The sequence below is a fragment of the Lolium rigidum genome, chromosome 1 (assembly GCF_022539505.1).
Source record: "Lolium rigidum isolate FL_2022 chromosome 1, APGP_CSIRO_Lrig_0.1, whole genome shotgun sequence".
Classification (NCBI taxonomy): Eukaryota; Viridiplantae; Streptophyta; class Magnoliopsida; order Poales; family Poaceae; genus Lolium; species Lolium rigidum.
The window spans coordinates 316,291,668-316,306,299 of NC_061508.1; positions in this window are offsets into that span (position 1 = coordinate 316,291,668).

Below are 14,632 nucleotides of genomic sequence, written 5' to 3' on the forward strand. Positions count from 1 at the left end.
TGCATGAGAGGGATATCTTTGACCTCTTCCTCCCCGAGATCGATAAACCTTGGGTGATCCACTTAAGGGAAACTTGCTTGCTGTTCTACAAACCTCTGCTCTTGGAGGCCCAACACTGTCTACAAGAATAGAAGCTCCCGTAGATATCAAGCTATTTTCGGGCGCCGTTGCCGGGGAGGAAAGGTAAAAGGCTCTCATACTGCTGGTTCCGGGTAAAGTACTTTTCCGGCGCCATTGTGTTTGTGCTCGAAGCTATTTCCTTTAGATCCCGCAATTGCATCTTTTTGTTTCTTGTTTACACTAGTTAGGCATAATGGAAAACAACAAAAAATTTAGTGAGCTTTTTAATCTTTTTTCCTGATTTAGAATTGTTTGGTGTGAACATTAAAAAACCAATGGAACCTTATTTGCATGCTAGTAGCGATGTTATTAGTATGAATGCAATTACTGCTAATGCTATGGAGAAGTCTAAGCTTGGGAAGCTGGTTTTCATGATCTTTTTAGCTTCCCATCTTTAGGGAGAAAATTTGCTCGATAATACTTTATCTCCCATATGCGATAACTCTAATGATGCTTGTGATATTTTAAATGCACCTACTGAAAGTACTCCATATAAAATACCTATGAAAATTATTGAACGTGTTATGGATAACCGCTATGAAGGGGATGGAACTGTGCATCCCGGAGATCATTTACTCGTTTTTGCATGAATTATGCGGGTTATTCAAGTGTGCGGGTATCTCTATGGATGAAGTGAAGAAGAAATTATTCTCTATGTCGTTGTCCGGGTAAAGCGGCGCATTGGCATAAACTCGCTGAAGGATGAGCATTCTCTTGATTGGAAGGATATTGTGCATCTATTTTATTCTAAATTCTATCCTCCAAGTGAAATTCACAAAGACCGAAACCGAATATATAATTTCTGGCCTCATGATGGAGAGAGTATTGCCCAAGCATGGGAGAGATTGAAGTCTTTAATGCTCAAATGCCCCAATCATGAGCTTCCGGGTAATATCATTATTGATAATTTCTATGCGAGACTTTCTCTTCAAGATAAGACTTTGCTTGGATGCTACTTGTTCTGGATCATTCACGCGCAACAAAGAAGAGTTTAAAAGGGACCTTCTTGATCGGATTAAGGAGAACGCTGAAGATTGGGAGAACGACAAAGGTAAAGAGTCGGGTATAAATTATGATTATGAATGCATTGAAACTTTTATGGATACCGATAAATTTCGAAATATGAGTGCTACTTATGGTCTTGACTCTCAAGTTGCTGCAAATCTTTATAAAGCCTTTGCTTCTCATTTTGAATTTCCTAAAAAGAATTTTGATAAGTATCATGAACCTTTTAAAGAGGCTTGTATGAAGAATGAAATTGTTGTTAATTATTGTAATGAGCATGCTCAAACTCCTAAGAATGCTATTTCCTATAAGCATGTTAATTTTTGTGGAATACATAGACCTTGTGGAATTAATCAAATCAAAGATGAATATTGTATCCATCATGCTAATGAAAAAACTAGAAAGTGGTTTAGGGCTCTAGATGATCTTGGTAAAAAGGTTTGTTCCCTCTATCCTTTTATTTGTGAAGTTTGCCATGAAGTGGGTCATTTTAATTTTCAATGCCCCTCCAATGATAATTTGAACCCAATAAGTGCCGCAAATTTGTATTGTGATGATGAAATTACTCCTAACCAGACATGATGAACTTACTTTATTTTTGGGGTGTGAAGAACTGTCGAGAAAAATCTCTTTGTTACATATGAGTGATCTTGATATTGATGATGTCCTGCATGGGTGTTTTTCTTATTGCATTGATAATAGCCATACAAATACTTACATACAAAATATTTTAGAAGATGACACCTTGCCAAAATATGATAGGACCACTGTGTGTTTTCAACTAATTAATGAAAAGGAGGGATCCTCCCAAGTTTCTTCTATTGTTTCTGAAAGCAAATCAGGTTATGCGGACAAGCCACCCTTCAAGCCTCTTCCTCCTAAAAAAGGGAACGATGAGAAGGAAGAGAAGAAGAAGAAGAAGGGAACGAAGAAGAAGAAGAAGAAGAAGGAGAATAGAAAGAAAGAGGTAACGGCGTATCCCCGCGTGAATGAGATAACGCTAGGTAACCGTAAGTATGTTGCTCCTAATGATTATTGTGACAATGAACCTGAATACGATGATCTTCCTATGCCCTTTACATACATTAGCGATCATGATTTGAATGAGCACACTACTTTTGATATTACAAATCTCTGGGAAACTAATTCTGAAAATGATGATAATAATTGCCATAGTGTCAGTACTATCCATGCTTCCTCCCATAATGATATAGAAAGCTCTAAGCTTGGGGAAGAGGTGTTTGAAAATCCTTTAGCTACTGGTCATTATGTTCTTGATACATCTCCTTCTAATAACAATGATGGTGTGGACACGGATAAACCGATCGTGAAAGATAACTATTCTATTTCCTATGATGACACTCGTGCCCCCGATCTCTCGATGATTATTATAAAGAATGCTATGATATAGGTTCTAACTATCCTTATGAAACTTGTCATAGTCATGATTGGATTACTAAAAACAATTCCCTTAATATGCAATTTGTTTACCATGTTCAAATTCTTGATAATAATCTTACTCCAATTACTGTTAATGAGAATAACTCTTCTTATGCCAAATTTAATGATACTTCTATGCATATGAACCATGATAAGAATGTTTTAAGTGATGGGTATATTGTGGATTTCATCAATGAAGCTACTGGAAGTTATTATGAGAGAGGGAAATATGGTTATACGCATTTCAATAATATTAAGTTTCCCCTCTTTATGTTGAGAATCTTGAAGTTACTCGTGTTTTATCCTCTTATGCTTGTCACTTTGTTCTTCATGAATTCATTTGTGTACAAGACTCCTCTTCATAGGAAGCATGTTCGACTTAAATGTGTTTTGGATTTGCTTCTTGATGCTCTCTTTTTGCTCCAGATACTATTTCCTGCGAGCGCAACATTAAAACTGCTGAGCCCACCTTAATGGCTATAAAGAAAGAACTTCTTGGGAGATAACCCATGTGATATTTTGCTACAGTACTTTGTTTTATATTTGTGTCTTGGAAGTTGTTTACTACTGTAGCAACCTCTCCTTATCTTAGTTTTATGTTTTGTTGTGCCAAGTAAAGTCTTTGATAGTAAAGTAAGTACTAGATTTGGATTACTGCGCAGTTCCAGATTTCTTTGCTGTCACGAATCTGGGTCTACCTCCCTGTAGGAAGCTCAGAAAATTAAGCCAATTTACGTGCATGATCCTCAGATATGTACGCAACTTTCATTCAATTTGAGCATTTTCATTTGAGCAAGTCTGGTGGCCTAATAAAATCCATCTTTACGGACTGTTCTGTTTTGACAGATTCTGTCTTTTATTTCGCATTGCCTCTTTTGCTATGTTGGATGAATTTCTTTGATCCATTAATGTCCAGTAGCTTTATGCAATGTCCAGAAGTGTTAAGAATGATTGTGTCACCTCTGAACATGTGAATTTTTATCATGCACTAACCCTCTAATGAGTTGTTTCGAGTTTGGTGTGGAGGAAGTTTTCAAGGATCAAGAGAGGAGTATGATGCAATATGATCAAGGAGAGTGAAAGCTCTAAGCTTGGGGATGCCCGGTGGTTCACCCCTGCATATATTAAGAAGACTCAAGCGTCTAAGTTTGGGGATGCCCAAGGCATCCCCTTCTTCATCGACAACATTATCAGGTTCCTCCCCTGAAACTATATTTTTATTCCGTCACATCTTATGCACTTTGCTTGGAGCGTCGGTTTGTTTTTATTTTTTTGTTTTGTTTGAATAAAATGGATCCTAGCATTCACTTTATGGGAGAGAGACACGCTCCGCTGTAGCATATGGACAAATATGTCCTTAGGCTCTACTCATAGTATTCAAGGCGAAGTTTCATCTTCGTTAAATTGTTATATGGTTGGAATTGGAAAATGCTACATGTAGTAACTCTAAAATGTCTTGGATAATTTGATACTTGGCAATTGTTGTGCTCATGTTTAAGCTCTTGCATCATATACTTTGCACCCATTAATGAAGAAATACTTAGAGCTTGCTAATTTGGTTTGCATATTTGGTTTCTCTAGAGTCTAGATAACATCTAGTATTGAGTTTTGAACAACAAGGAAGACAGTATGGAGTCTTATAATGTTTACAATATGTCTTTTATGTGAGTTTTGTTGTACCGTTCATCCTTGTGTTTGTTTCAAATAACCTTGCTAGCCTAAACCTTGTATCGAGAGGGAATACTTCTCATGCATCCAAAATCCTTGAGCCAACCACTATGCCATTTGTGTCCACCATACCTACCTACTACATGGTATTTATCCGCCATTCCAAAGTAAATTGCTTGAGTGCTACCTTTAAAATTCCATCATTCACCTTTGCAATATATAGCTCATGGGACAAATAGCTTAAAAACTATTGTGGTATTGAATATGTACTTATGCACTTTATCTCTTATTAAGTTGCTTGTTGTGCGATAACCATGCTTACGGGGACGCCATCAACTATTCTTTGTTGAATATCATGTGAGTTGCTATGCATGTCCGTCTTGTCTGAAGCAAGAGAGATCTACCACCTTCATGGTTGGAGCATGCATATTGTTAGAGAAGAACTTTGGGCCGCTAACTAAAGCCATGATTCATGGTGGAAGTTTCAGTTTGGACATATATCCTCAATCTCATATGAGTTGCCACATGCTTATGCATTAAAGAGGAGTCCATTATCTGTTGTCCATGTTGTCCCGGTATGGATGTCTAAGTTGAGAATAATCAAAAGCGAGAAATCCAAAATGCGAGCTTTCTCCTTAGACCTTTGTACAGGCGGCATGGAGGTACCCCATTGTGACACTTGGTCAAAACATGTGCATTGCAAAGATCCGGTAGTCCAAGTTAATTAGGACAAGGTGCGGGCACTATTAGTATACTATGCATGAGACTTGCAACTTGTAAGATATAATTTACATAACTCATATGCTTTATTACTACCGTTGACAAAATTGTTTCATGTTTTCAAAATAAAAGCTCTAGCACAAATATAGCAATCAATGCTTTCCTCTTTGAAGGACCATTCTTTTTACTTTTATGTTGAGTCAGTTCACCTATCTCTCTCCACCTCAAGAAGCAAACACTTGTGTGAACCGTGCATTGATTCCTACATACTTGCATATTGCACTTGTTATATTACTCTATGTTGACAATTATCCATGAGATATACATGTTACAAGTTGAAAGCAACCGCTGAAACTTAATCTTCCTTTGTGTTGCTTCAATGCCTTTACTTTGATTTATTGCTTTATGAGTTAACTCTTATGCAAGACTTATTGATGCTTGTCTTGAAGTACTATTCATGAAAAGTCTTTGCTTTATGATTCAGTTGTTTACTCATGTCATTACCATTGTTTTGATCGCTGCATTCATTACATATGTTTACAATATGATCAAGGTTATGATGGCATGTCACTTCGGAAATTATCTTTGTTATCGTTTTACCTGCTCGGGACGAGCAGAACTAAGCTTCGGGATGCTTGATACGTCTTCGACGTATCGATAATTTCTTATGTTCTATGCCATATTATTGATGATACCTACATGTTTTATGCACACTTTATGTCATATTCGTGCATTTTCTGGAACTAACCTATTAACAAGATGCCGAAGTGCCGGTTCCTGTTTTCTGCTCGTTTTTGGTTTCGAAATCCTAGTAACGAAATATTCTCGGAATTGGACGAAACGAAGACCCGGGTTCCTATTTTCACCGGAAGCATCCAGAACACCCGGGAAGGACCGAGGGGGGGCACCGGGCCCCCGAGACCATAGGGACGGCGCGGCCCGAGGCCCCGGCCGCGCCGCCCTATGGTGTGGCCCCCTCGTCCGGCCCCCGACTCTGCCCTTCCGCCTACTTAAAGCCTCCGTCGCGAAACCCACGATGCGAAAAACCACGATACGGAAAACCTTCCGGAGCCGCCGCCATCGCGAAGCCAAGATCCGGGGGACAGGAGTCTCTGTTCCGGCACCCTGCCGGAGCGGGGAAGTGCCCCGGAAGGCTTCTCCATCGACACCGCTGCCATCTCCATCGCCATCTTCATCACCGCTCGCTGCTCCCATGAGGAGGGAGTAGTTCTCCATCGAGGCTCGGGGCTGTGCCGGTAGCTATGTGGTTCATCTCTCTCCTATGTACTTCAATACAATAATCTCATGAGCTGCCTTACATGATTGAGATTCATATGATGATGCTTGTAATCTAGATGTCATTATGCTAGTCAAGTGAGTTTTACCTATGTGATCTCCGGAGACTCCTTGTCCCACGTGTGTAAAGGTGACAGTGTGTGCACCGTGTGGGTCTCTTAGGCTATATTTCACAGAATACTTATTCACTGTTGAATGGCATAGTGAGGTGCTTATTTATATCTCTTTATGATTGCAATATGTTTGTATCACAATTTATCTATGTGCTACTCTAGCAATGTTATTAAAGTAGTTTTATTCCTCCTGCACGTGTGCAAAGGTGACAGTGTGTGCACCGTGTTAGTACTTGGTTTATGCTATGATCATGATCTCTTGTAGATTGCGAAGTTAACTATTGCTATGATAATATTGATGTGATCTATTCCTCCTACATATGCATGAAGGTGACAGGTGTGCATGCTATGCTAGTACTTGGTTTAGTCTTTTGATCTATCTTACACTAAAGGTTACTAAAATATGAGCATTATTGTGGAGCTTGTTAACTCCGGCATTGAGGGTTCGTGTAATCCTACGCAATGTGTTCATCATCCAACAAAAGTGTAGAGTATGCATTTATCTATTCTGTTATGTGATCAATGTTGAGAGTGTCCACTAGTGAAAGTGTAATCCCTAGGCCTTGTTCCTAAAATACTGCTATCGCTGCTTGTTTACTGTTTTACTGCGTTACTACTGCTGCGTTACTACTGCTTGTTTACTGTCCTGGGCAAAGCACTTTTCTGGTGCCGTTGCTACTACTTATTCATACCACCTGTATTTCACTATCTCTTCGCCGAACTAGTGCACCTATTAGGTGTGTTGGGGACACAAGAGACTTCTTGCTTTGTGGTTGCGGGGTTGCATGAGAGGGATATCTTTGACCTCTTCCTCCCTGAGATCGATAAACCTTGGGTGATCCACTTAAGGGAAACTTGCTGCTGTTCTACAAACCTCTGCTCTTGGAGGCCCAACACTGTCTACAAGAATAGAAGCTCCCGTAGACATCAGGCGCCGGAGCTGGGGGAGGGGCGCTCGGAGCGCTCCCCTTCGGAGAGGACTTGGCAGCGGCACCTCCGCTGGTGGAGCTAGCAGCGGCGGCGGTATTCTTCTTCTTCACCATCGCGAGATCTGAGGAAGATTGAAACTGTGGCGGCGGCGCAACAATGGCGAAAGAAGGAAGAAGAGGGAGAATGAGGAGAAGCTGCGGGAACCGTGGAGAAGATTGAGAATTTTTTGCCCTTTGGAGATTTTAAGAAGAAGTTAAAGTAAGCACGTGGCGCTTGAGGAAGGGAAAGAACTGACGGCCCACTACGCCCACGATTGTGCGAAAATCGAGGAGCCACCTCGGTCGTTACGCGTATGGTGGTCAAGCCCTAAAACACTGATTGAGCAGGGCTAGGGCTAGCTCGTCATGATGGACCCGTCAAATCAGCCTGCAGCAGTTGCACGACAGCAATGACGTCATAATTTGGAAGCATTCGAAGGAAACATAAAAAGTCATCGGATGAAGGATTTGAGTCCACGCACGGATTGCGAGCATCCGAACCTGGACTCGGGGGCTACTCCCATCGGGAGCGCTGACGCGCACCCGATAAAAAGAAGATTCGACAGAATAAGCAGTCGAAGGAGTAAAAGTTTGAAAGTTTTTTGCACACTTCGTTAATTACTCCCATCGGGAGGACGTGGTGCACACCCGTTGAAAGTTTTTTGCACTCCAGGATCATGCCCGGGGACTTGATTCTGTGTAGAGTAACGTTGTTTTGCCACCGGCAGTTAGCCAACAAAAAGTTGGGCACGTTACTCATTATCCTTTGCGAAAAGAAAATGTATCGGATGACCTATGAAGACTTGTGAAAAACTTGGCAGAGGAAAGTATTCGAGTAGTACAACTTGAGTCTACGCACGGATTGCAAGCGTCCGTACCTAGACTCGGGGGCTACTCCCATCGGGAGCGCTGACGCGCACCCGATAAAAAGAAGATGAAGCATAATCAAGATGAACAAGAGCAATGAAGGAGAAGAATGTCAGGAAAAAACATGCATTAGTCTCTACCCGAATTATCTTCGGCTAGACACTCGGGGGCTACTGACGTGGGCATTACCCTTCGGGTAACCAGTATTGTGTATTGACAAATTGGAGGCCCATGAAGATACCTGAAGGCGAGATGGGCCACTAGGTCGGCGCACTAGAAGATTCCTTGACGGGCAAGACAAGGAAGCGAACAAACAAGGAAAGGTTGGATCTAAACTACTGTAAACCTAGTTGTACTCGGTTAGGACCCTTGAGACCTGGCCTCCTATATAAAGGCCAGGAGAGGGGCTGCCGAAGGACACGAACAATCTTAGCAATCTTAGCCAGGAAAAACTTAAAGCTAGGTAACCCTAGCAATAGCAATCTCGAATAGATCTCAGCCGAAGTATTCGGCACCCCATTGTAATCCATTGTCATCATAATCAAAGAACGGACTGGGCAGGACGTAAGGGTTTTACCTCATCGAGGGCCCCGAACCTGGGTAAATCGCTCTCCCCGCTTGTCTGTGAACCGATGTCTCGTGTCAGCCTACAGGATTCCGTCAACCCTAAGCCCCTATCGGAGGGCATTGGCGAGGAGTACCCTCGACAGCGAGACCGATGTCAACTGATTTGTGCTTGGGCGCCCCGTCGTACCCTAGGCATGGCGCAGAGGGTTCTTTATCCTTCCTTGCGTGTTTGCCACGCCTGCCGTCCCATCCTTCTCCCTCGGATTCGTCCCCCTCCCCCTCCTTGTCATCGAGCGCCGGGTTTAGTGGTGGCGGCGGAGCGGATGATCCCGCACCAGCAGCCCCTTCCACCTAAACTCTAACCTTGAAGCCTTGGGAGTTGACAAACAACAGAATATGGGATGGCAACTGAGCGGGACTCCTGCAACCCACGAGCAGGCGGACCGGAGCAGAGGCAAGCTCCAGAGAATGATCATCCACGCCAATAGGGCGTCCCAACTCTCTTGCCGCCAGCAGAATGCGCACAGGCTGCCTATACGGTGGCGGGACGTCGAACAGCTTCACCCAGACTTCCTCGAGCCACTCCGTCGCCGCCGGGTCCCCAACGGCTGCACGGACTACCGCGCGGATCTTGCATTTCGGGAGATTGAGGCCGCCGCCACGAATAGCCATGCGCAGACTCTCCTTGGAGGGGAAGGAGGTAGCGAACTCCCCGTTGCAAAGCTCCTGCACATTCCGGCACCACTCCTCATCCACCAGGTCCTTCAGTTCATCCTCCAGCTGCTCCGCAGAGAGAATACCCTGGGTCAGCAACACCCTTGCCGCGTTGGGAGCCGGAGGGAGCAGCTCCTCCTCTGGAACCTCCAAGCACACGAAACCCATCCCGGGTTTCCCGAAGCCCGCCCAGAATGGCTCTGTCGCCCTGCTCATCGCGGCGCACATCGCTGAGAGGTGGCCGGGTTTGTTGCACTTGATGCAGAACGGCTCATCCTTACACTCCGCCTGCACATGACCCTGTTTCCCGCAGTTGTAGCATGTGATGTGCTTCGCTTCCACGCCACCAGCCTCGGTCACCCTCGACGCAGAACCTTGGCGCGCCGCACGCTCCGGCCTCTCCTCCCCCCGGCCCGTATCGCGCCCTCGCGGAAACGGGGCCGGTGGTCGGCGCTGTTCCCTGCCGCGCCACTCCCTTGCGCGAAGGTCTTCCTCCCTCCGCCCTCCCTCCGCTGAAATTCTCTGTCTCGCTCCTTCTGCTGCCTCCGGTGCTCCTCCTGCTCCCTGTCCAGCTTCTGGCGAAGATCTTGATCGCGACGCCAGCCATCGCTCGCTTCACCGAGCTCGTCGAACCGGCACTTCCCCCTGCGCTCCCGATCCATGCGGCGGCGGCGCGCATGCGGACTCGAGGTTGGAGGATGAGGGAGAGGGAAAGCAGAGAGGCCCCTTTTCTGTAGATCTCGCGTGGCGGCTGGAAACCCTAGAGATTGATTTAGGGTTCCGACCGAGCGCTAGCGCCACTTAAGTACCTGAGAGCCAGGGGTAAAACCGTCCGAGCCCCCTCCCGAACGGCCCCCAAGCATCGACACCGCACAACTTTTCCCTTGGACTACGTGTCGCCCATCGAAACCGTCTGAAGACAGAGTGGACTGCGAGGCTGTCCCCGCCCCTTGCAGGATCCCTGAGGCCGGCCCACCAGGCCCAGGGGAAACTGGGCCCCGGCCCACCAACGTCGAGCCCGGAGCGCTTCGCTGGGGAAACCCTAGCCCCCGATCCTGCCCCACCGCCGCCGTCGCAGGCTCCGGCGTCCCACCTAGCACCGGCCGCCGGGAGATGAGGATCTCCCCGATCTTGCATGAAACGGGGACCACGGTGTCCCTGTCTGGGCACACGCGCCGCCCCGGCGAGGTAGCCGCACCCTCCTCCCAATTTGGCAGTGGCAGAAAATCCTCCGATGAGGCCAGATCTGGCGCCGTCCCTGACGCGAGCATCGGTGGAGGCGGCAACCCACCGCCCCCGAGGAGCTCCGCTCCACCGTCCGTCGGCCCTTCCGTCCATGCCTCGGCCCCCGCCGTAGGCACGTCGCGTGTGGCTTCTTCCGTGCGCTCCTCCTCCGAGCCCGACGCCTCCGAGGAGAGGACCGCGAAGGGGTTCTCCCCTCCAACACCCCCGACGAGCTGCGCGCGGAGACGCCGGCAAGTCCCTTGCCGGCGACCAGAGCGGGCCCTCCGCTCCTTCCTCACACCCTCCACACCGCCGCGGATCCCTTCCGCGCCGCCGCGGGTCTTGGTCGCCTCGCCTGGGGAGCGCCTCGCTGTTAGGCACATCTCTCTCTCTCTCCTCCGGCAAGACTATTGAGAGCGACACCGGCGATCGGGCCGAACGCGCCGGAAAAGAGAAAAAATCATAACACAGTTTATTCATTCAGTACATTACACCCTGGATAACATTCAACAATTATAATACGGCAGAAGTAGGTTACACTACCCCAGCTTGATACACCTGTTGTGAGTGTTAGACTGTATATATGGTAGCCTCTGTATTGTACCTGTAACCCTTGTATATCTGTACACTATAAATATAAACCCAACGCCAACCCTAAGGGGCGTCGAGCGTTCCCCATCCTTTGTTTCACATGGTATCAAACTAGATCGATCTAACCACGATGTCTTCCGCTGCTATCACCGACGCCGCCGCCGCGACCTCGTTCGCCGGCGCCGCCTCGGTCCCCATCGCATCGACAACCTCTACGACCCCCGGGATGGGTTCCTCCACGAACCACCCGCTGGTGTCACCGTTTCTTGCGGCGGTTCTCGCCGGGAAACCGCCGCCGCCGCTCGTTCCCTCGCCGATCTCCACAAGGGCGGCAGGCTCGATCGCCTCTAGGGTTCCCTCGGTTCCCGCGTGGCCGTTTGCCACGCTGCCGGCTCCCTCGCCGCCACCCCCTGCAAACCCTAATGCCTCGCTCGAGGCGTTTCTTGCCTCGCACGGCACGATCCCGCGCCCCGACGGATCGTCGTCCTCTCTGATCCCTCATGGCGGGCCGCTCTCCGCCTATGGTGCTGGGCCGTATGGCTGATGCGCGTACATCACGCGTCCGTTGGGAACCCCAAGAGGAAGGTGTGATGCGTACAGCGGCAAGTTTTCCCTCAGAAAGAAACCAAGGTTTATCGAACCAGGAGGAGCCAAGAAGCACGTCGAAGGTTGATGGCGGCGGGATGTAGTGCGGCGCAACACCGGGGATTCCGGCGCCAACGTGGAACCTGCACAACACAACCAAAGTACTTTGCCCCAACGAAACAGTGAGGTTGTCAATCTCACCGGCTTGCTGTAACAAAGGATTAGATGTATAGTGTGGATGATGATTGTTTGCAGAAAACAGTAGAACAAGTATTGTAGTAGATTGTATTCGATGTAAAAGAATGGACCGGGGTCCACAGTTCACTAGAGGTGTCTCTCCCATAAGATAAATAGCATGTTGGGTGAACAAATTACAGTCGGGCAATTGACAAATAGAGAGAGCATGACAATGCACATACATGATATGATAAGTATAGTGAGATTTAATTGGGCATTACGACAAAGTACATAGACCGCTATCCGAGCATGCATCTATGCCTAAAAAGTCCACCTTCGAGGTTATCATCCGAACCCCTTCCAGTATTAAGTTGCAAACAACAGACAATTGCATTAAGTATGGTGCGTAATGTAATCAATAACTACATCCTCGGACATAGCATCAATGTTTTATCCCTAGTGGCAACAGCACATCCACAACCTTAGAACTTTCCGTCACTTGTCCCAGATTTAATGGAGGCATGAACCCACTATCGAGCATAAATACTCCCTCTTGGAGTTAAGAGTAAAAACTTGGCCAGAGCCTCTACTAATAACGGAGAGCATGCAAGATCATAAACAACACATAGGTAATAGATTGATAATCAACATAACATAGTATTCTCTATCCATCGGATCCCGACAAACACAACATATAGCATTACAGATAGATGATCTTGATCATGTTAGGCAGCTCACAAGATCCGACAATGAAGCACATGAGGAGAAGACGACCATCTAGCTACTGCTATGGACCCATATTCCAGGGGTGAACTACTCACTCATCACTCCGGAGGCGACCATGGCGGTGAAGAGTCCTCCGGGAGATGATTCCCCTCTCCGGCAGGGTGCCGGAGGCGATCTCCCGAATCCCCCGAGATGGGATTGGCGGCGGCGGCGTCTCCGGAAGGTTTTCCGTATCGTGGCTCTCGGTACCGGGGGTTTCGCGACGAAGGCTTTAAGTAGGCGGAAGGGCAACGCGGGGGCCACACGAGGGCCCCACACACCAGGGCCGCGCGGCCGGGGCCCGGGCCGCGCCGCCCGTTGTGGCGGCGCCTCGTGGCCCCACTTCCTTTCCCCCTCGGTCTTCCGGAAGCTTCGTGCAAAAATAGGACCCCGGGCGTTGATTTCGTCCAATTCCGAGAATATTTCCTTGCTAGGATTTCTGAAACCAAAAACAGCGAGAAAATAGCAATCGGCTCTTCGGCATCTCGTTAATAGGTTAGTGCCTGGAAAATGCATAAATATGACATATAATGTGTATAAAACATGTAGATATCATCAATAATGTGGCATGGAACATAATAAATTATCGATACGTCGGAGACGTATCAGTATCCCCAAGCTTAGTTCCTGCTCGTCCCGAGCGAGTGAAACGATAACAAAGATAATTTCTGGAGTGACATGCCATCATAACCTTGATCATACTATTGTAAGCATATGTAATGAATGCAGCGATCAAAACAGTGGTAATGACATGAGTAAACAACTGAATCATAAAGCAAAGACTTTTCATGAATAGTACTTTCAAGACAAGCATCAATAAGTCTTGCATAAGAGTTAACTCATAAAGCAATAAATCAAAGTAAAGGTATTGAAGCAACACAAAGGAAGATTAAGTTTCAGCGGTTGCTTTCAACTTGTAACATGTATATCTCATGGATATTGTCAATGTAAAGTAATATAACAAGTGCAATATGCAAGTATGTAGGAATCAATGCACAGTTCACACAAGTGTTTGCTTCTTGAGGTGGAGAGAGATAGGTGAACTGACTCAACATAAAAGTAAAAGAAAGGCCCTTCGCAGAGGGAAGCATTGATTGCTATATTTGTGCTAGAGCTTTGGTTTTGAAAACAAGAAACAATTTTGTCAACGGTAGTAATAAAGCATATGTGTTATGTAAATTATATCTTACAAGTTGCAAGCCTCATGCATAGTATACTAATAGTGCCCGCACCTTGTCCTAATTAGCTTGGATTACCGGGATTATCGCAATACACATGTTTTAACCAAGTGTCACAAAGGGGTACCTCTATGCCGCCGGTACAAAGGTCTAAGGAGAAAGCTCGCATTTGGATTTCTCGCTTTTGATTATTCTCAACTTAGACATCCATACCGGGACAACATAGACAACAGATAATGGACTCCTCTTTAATGCATAAGCATGTAGCAACAATTAATGTTCTCATATGAGATTGAGGATATATGTCCAAAACTGAAACTTCCACCATGATCCATGGCTTTAGTTAGCGGCCCAATGTTCTTCTCTAACAATATGCATGCTCTAACCATTAAATGAGTGGTAAATCTCCCTTACTTCAGACAAGACGGACATGCATAGCAACTCACATGATATTCAACAAAGAGTAGTTGATGGCGTCCCCGGGAACATGGTTATCGCACAACAAGCAACTTAATAAGAGATAAAGTGCATAAGTACATATTCAATACCACAATAGTTTTTAAGCTATTTGTCCCATGAGCTATATATTTCAAAGGTAAAGAATGGAAATTTTAAAGGTAGCACTCAAGCAATT